General features: G+C 35.4%; 1 pseudogene; it reads left to right on the forward strand.

Annotated features, from left to right (window-relative positions):
- Positions 1–3025: 3025 nt before the first annotated feature.
- Positions 3026–3600, forward strand: LOC104860742 (annotated as a pseudogene).
- Positions 3601–6628: the final 3028 nt, after the last annotated feature.

Consider the following 6628-nt stretch of genomic DNA (forward strand, 5'->3'; position numbering starts at 1 on the left):
AATTCAGTATATTGAAGGGCTTGTTTACTTCAAACATATTTGAGGTTGGTCCTTGATTTTGATCTAGTTCATTCAGTTAAAGGTGACAGATTAATTGTTACCACAATTTGTCCTTTCCTAAGTTGGGTTTGATGCTATTCTTGATGCTGATTGTATTACTTGAGCTAAGGTGACATGATTGTTCTAATCAGTTGTCCTTTCCGGTATACCAAAACCAAGATTACCTAAGAGTCATTATAGACTCAAAAACCTAAAAACCAGCTATTCCTGGAATATGCCTCTGAGAAGCAATCATCCCTTAAGGGTTCTATACACTAGCAATAAAGATACTCACAATAAGCAATATAGAAGTATCAACTCAGAAATTAAATTAAAAACATCAACAACAAAAAAATAAATATGAGAAGACACCTAAACAAGATGCAAACCCAGACTTCCAGCTCTCCGAAGGCAAATTCTAAAAGTACAAGGTGGAAAAATCTTACAACCACCTGGACACCCTGAACTGATAACATGGGAGGTAACAAAAGAGATGAATGAGGCTCTAGAGAAAATCAAAATACAAATAATTTCCCAGATAACTACAGAGTTGGTGACCAGAATAAAAGACATGAGTAGTATGACTCTAGAACAGAAATAGATTTAAAAAAAAAATAGAGGCGCTCAGGACCATTAAGGAATCCATGAACACCCAGTATAGGAAAAAAGGTGGAAACCACGAATCTGCAAAGAAAAAGAAATGAAAGAAATGGAATCCATAAAATAGATTCAAACAGATATCCAGATTTTAAAGTCCACTAAAAGTATGCACAGCAGAATGAACCAATGTGAGGACAGAATATCAGATATAGCAGACAGGATGGTTGTTAGTGACCATGAAAAGAGATATTTCTTAAAAATAGCAAGGGATGAGGGCTGGGGATTCAGCTCAGTGGTGTCATGCCTGCATTGTAAGTGCAAGGTCCTAAGTTCGATCCCAGGTACTGGGAAAAAAAAAGCAAAGGCCACAAGAAATCAATCCAGCAGCTGCTAGATGATGCAAATAAGAATAACATAGAATTAATGGAGTCAATGAAAAAGCAATAGATAGTGCAAATGACATTAAAAAAACTGTTCACAGAAGCAATGGCAGAAAATTACCAAGCAGAGGAAAAGAATTTGATATACAGATAAGTGAGGCATATAGGATTCTAACTATCTGTGGATAAAAAAATCTACACCTAGACATATAATACTCAAGATCACAGAATCCCAACAGAAGAACAAAATACTACAAGCAGTTGAAACAAATCACGTACAAAGGAAAGCCCATCAGAACCACAGCAGACTTCTCAACACAAACCTTCAAGTCAAGGAGAACCTGGAGTTAGGTATTTCAAGCCCAAAAGGAAACAACCTCCAACACAGATTGATGTATTCTGCAAAACTGATGGAGAAATAAGATATTTTCACAATAAAGAACACCTGAGAAACTTCATGACTACTAGTACACCACTCTAAAAAATTTCTAAATAATATCCTAGAAAAAGATAATGAGGGTCACAACTCCACAAGTCTCAGCAGAAGGAAGCTGTCAGGCAAGGCAAGAAATCAAATAGAAAGAGGGGTAAAATAAAAAATAAAAGATCCAACAATGGGAAAATATCATAACAAGAATAAGTCAATACATATAGCAACCCTCAATGTTAATGGCCTCAATTCACCAATCAAAAGAAATACACTGACAGAACGGATCAAGAAGCAAGATCCAACAACATGCTGTACACAGGAAACCCACTTAATTAAAAAACAAATTCATAGACTGAAAGTAAAAGGATGGAAAACAATATGCCATGTGACAGGAACCTGGAAAAAATCTGGGGTAGTTATTCTATTAGCAGACAAAATAGATTTCAAACCAAAACTAATTAAGAAAGACAAAGAAGTTCAGTATATCCTTGTAAAGGGAACAATTCAAGTGGAAGAGATGACAATCATAAATATATATTCACCAAATACTAGTATACCCAACTATATAAAACAAATATTACTGGACATGAAAAACTAAATAAACACTAATACAATAGTAGTGGGGGACCTCACTATCCCCACTGTCACAAATAGACAGATCAACTGGAAATAAAATAAACAACAAAATACAACAACTGAACCAAACTTTTGAACAAATGGACTTAATAGATATCTGCAGAGTATTCCACTGCACAAATCGGAATACCCATTTTTTTTCAGCTGTACATGGGTCATTCTCCAAAATAGACCACATGCTAGCTCATAGAACATGCTTAAGAAAATGCAAAAGAATTGAAGTTATCACCTGTAGATTGTCAGACCATAATGCAGTGAAATTAGAGATCAATAACAAAAGAAACCAGAAGAACTTCAGAAACATGGAAAATGAATAACACCCTCCTGAACAACCAAGAAAAAATTAGACAATTTCTACAATTTAATGATAATGACAGTACAACATACTGGAATTTACAGGACACAAGGAAAGCATCCCTATGAGGCAAATTCATAGCAGTGGATGCATATATTTGGAAAACAGAGGGAGCTCAAGTAAGCAAACTAATGCTGAACCTAAAGCTCCTAGAAAAAGAAGATCAAGACAAGCTCATAAAAGGGATAAAATTATAAAGATCAAAGAAGAAATCAATGCAATGGAGACTAAGAGAATAATACCAAAAAAAAAAAATCAGTGAATCCAAGAGTTGGTTCTTTGAAAGAATGAATAAAATTGGCAAGCCCTTAGCCAACCTTATTTTTAAAAAAGGAAAGAAATGGCTCAATTTAGGAATGAAAAGGGTAAAATCCCGGCAGATCCAGCAGAAATCCAGAAGATCATCAATACTTACTTAAAGAACCTATACTCTAATAAAATGAAAAACACAGAAAAATGGACAGATTTCTGGATACATATGAATGACCAAAGTTGAACAAAGAAGACATAAAAATTCTAAACAACTCAATATCAATGAAATTGAAAACAAAATTAAAAACTTACTGAGGTCGGCCTGGCCCAGCCATGATCAAGGTGATCCTCATCTTCAACAACCACGGCAAGTTCTCAAAGTTCTAGCAGCCTTCCGGTGAAGACAGCCAATGACAAATCATCAGGGAGACTTTCCATTTGGTATCTAAGAGAGATGGAAATGTGTGTAATTTCCTAGAAGGAGGATTATTAATTGGAGGATCTGACAACAAATTGATTTATAGACATTATGCAACACTGCATTTTGTCTTCTGTGTGGATTCTTCTGAAAGTGAATGTGGCATTTTAGATTTAATTCACGTGTTTGTGGAAACATTAGACAAATGTTTTGAAAATGTCTGTGAACTGGATTTAATTTTCCATGTAGACAAGGTTCACAACATTCTTGCAGAAATGGTGATTGGGGGATGGTATTGGAGACCAACATAAATGAAATTGTTACACAAGTTGATGCACAAAATAAACTGGAGAAGTCTGAGGCTGGCTTAGCAGGAGCTCCAGCCCGTGCTGTATCAGCTATAAAGAATATGAATCTTCCTGAGATCCCAAGAAATATTAACACTGGTGACATCAGTATAAAAGTGCCAAACCTACCCTCTTTTAAATAAAATATTAAACAGGCCACTACCAGGTACAATCCAGGGGGAAAAGTCATCTAAATTTACCAAAAATAGGGGAAGAAAATCTTAACTTTTGCTCTTGGATTTGTCAAGATACTGCATAGAAGTTGTGTAAAATCAGTATGTAAGTTCAGTGTTGATTTTCTTGCTCAGTTATTTTAAAGACATTGTGTAGTTCCACTGTGATTTTTTTCTTTTCTAAACTGCATTCCTATGCCCACCTAAGGCATACCTCTGTGTATTGGCTATTACAGTATTTTAAAAGTGCGATAGTTCGATCCCCGGTACCAAAAAACAAAACAAAACAAAAAAAAACCCAAAAAGTGAGATATTTCTTTAATTATGTACAACCCAAAATGTTGGTATTTTGTATATATCACAAGTACAGCAATCCTTAATTCTTTCTGCTCTTTGTCACAATTGTTATGTAAAGAACCAAGTATGTATTGCATGAAAACATTATGACCATTTCCTCTAAGTTTAAATAAACTCAAAGGTAAATGGATTTCTAAAGCACCTTTCTGTTTGCCTGATATCTACTTTAGCAATTTGTTTTTACTACCCTCTGACTCAAAAAAACAAATAAAGGTATATTTTATCACTGTTAAAGAAAAAGAAATTAAAAACTTAACAACAAAGAAAAGCTCAGGTCCCAGTTGACTTACTGTTGAATTCTACAAGAAATTTTGGGAAGAGCTGATGTCACCACTTTTCATTCTTTAAATCAAAAGGGAAGCAATACTCCCAAATTCATTCCTGGAAGCAACCATTACCTTGATTCCAAAAGCAGAGAAGTCTCAACCAAACAAGAGAACTACAAGCTGATTTCCCTAATGAACACAGATGCAAAAATCCTCAAGATACTGGCAAACAAAATACAAAGGATCATCAAGAAGATCACACACTTTGACCAAGTGGGATTCATTCCAAGGATACAAGGATGGTTCAACATACATAAATCAATAATTGTAAAACCCTATATTAACAGAGTTAAGGACAAAAACCATATAATCATCTCAATAGATGCAGAAAAAGCATTTGACAAAATCCACCACCCATTCATGATAAAAACGCTACAGAAAATTAGAATAGATGGTCTTTATCTCAACCTCATAATAGCCATCTATGAAAAACCAACATCCAACATAATATTCAATGGTCAAAGACTAAAATCTCTCACACTAAAATCAGGAACAAGACAAGGATGTTCACTACCACCACTCCTCAATATAGTTCTGGAAACATTAGCCATAGCAGTTAGACAAGAGAAAGAAATAAAAGGCATAAATATAGGAAAGGAAGAAGTTAAACTGTCATTATTTGCAGGTGACATGATACTGTACATAAAAGATCCCAAAAACAACACCAAAAGACTTCTAGATTTAATAACCAGATTCAGAAGAGTAGCTGAATACAAGGTCAATACTAAAAAATCAGTAGTCTTCTTCATGAATAATAGTCACTGAGAGAGAAATTTGGGAAATAACTCCTTTTACAACAACATCCAAGAAAAGAAATATCTAGGAATCAACCTAACAAAGGAAGTAAAAGACCTCTACTTTGAGAACTACATTACCCAAAAAGGAGATTGAAGAGGCTATCAGAAAATGGAAAGACACCCCTTGTTCTTGGGTAGGAAGAACCAATGTAGTGAAATGGCCATGTTTCCAAAACTGCTATATCGATTTTATGTAATCCAGATTGAAATCCCAACAGCATATCTCACATAACTAGAGAGAAAAAATTCATTTGGAACCAGAAGAGACCTAGAATAGCAAAAGCAATCTAGGCAACAAAAGCAAGGCAGTGGATATCACAATCCCCACCTTGAAACTAAACTACAAAGCCACGATGATTAAAGGGCATGGTACTGGCAAAGAAACAGACATGAGGATCAGTGGAACAGACTAGAAGATGCAGAAACAAATCCAGACATACTACCATCATTGACAAAGGAGCCACCTCATCATTGACAAAGGAGCCAAACACCCTCAGGGGAGGAAAGATAGCCTTTTTAATAAATGGTGTTGGAAAAACTGGGTTTTGACTTGCCTAAAATTAAAAGAATACCCATATCTTTCACCATGCACTAAACTAAAATTTAAACAGATCAAAGATCTAATTATTAAAACAGAAATACTAAACCTACTGGAAGATAGGTTAGGGAGAACTCAAAGACAATGGTGTAGGAAAAATCTTTCTGAACTAAGCCTCAGTTACATGGAAACCAGCACAAAGTATCAACAACTGGGACCTTGTGTTATAAAAAAGCTTCTGCACAGCAAGAGAAAACCACCAACATAGTGAAGAGACAACCTACAAAGTTGGAAAAAAATTTTTACCAGCTATTCCTCAAAGGACTACTATCTAGAATATATAAAGAACTTGAAAAAAAAAAAAACCTCCAAAATTTAAAGACCCATTCCAAAAATGGGTATCTGAAATGAATATACACTTCTCAGAAGAAGTAGAAGCAGCAAATAAATACATGAAAAACTTTACCATCACTGGTTATCCAAGAGATGCAGATGAAAACGACACTGAGATCCCATCTCACTCCAGAAAGAATGGCCGCTGTTAAGTAATCTACCAATGACAAATGCTGCAGGGCTGTGGGGAGAAAGGAACCCTTCTCCACTGGGACTGCACATTGGTGCAACCACTGTGGCAACCAGCGTGGAGATTCCTCAAAAAACTAGGATTAGGGCCAGGGATTTAGCACAAGGGCACCATGCTTGCCTCGCAAGCACAAGGTTCTGAGTTTGATCCCTGGTACAAGAAAAAAACAAAAGCAAACCAGCAAAAAAAAACCCACTAGGATTAGAAGTCCCATTTGACCCTGTCATTTCCCTGCTGTATATGTTCCTGAAAGAATTAAAATCATCATACCACAGCAATATATGAATACTCATGTTTATAGCGGCATAGTTTGTAATAGCTAAAACTTGGAAACAGCCCAAAAGCCCAACAACTAATGAGTGGATGAAAAGTAGTCATATATTTATGGACTATATAT

Source organism: Fukomys damarensis, unplaced genomic scaffold (genome assembly GCF_012274545.1).
Source record: "Fukomys damarensis isolate Sample0158 unplaced genomic scaffold, DMR_v1.0_HiC HiC_scaffold_10, whole genome shotgun sequence".
In the NCBI taxonomy this organism is placed as follows: domain Eukaryota; kingdom Metazoa; phylum Chordata; class Mammalia; order Rodentia; family Bathyergidae; genus Fukomys; species Fukomys damarensis.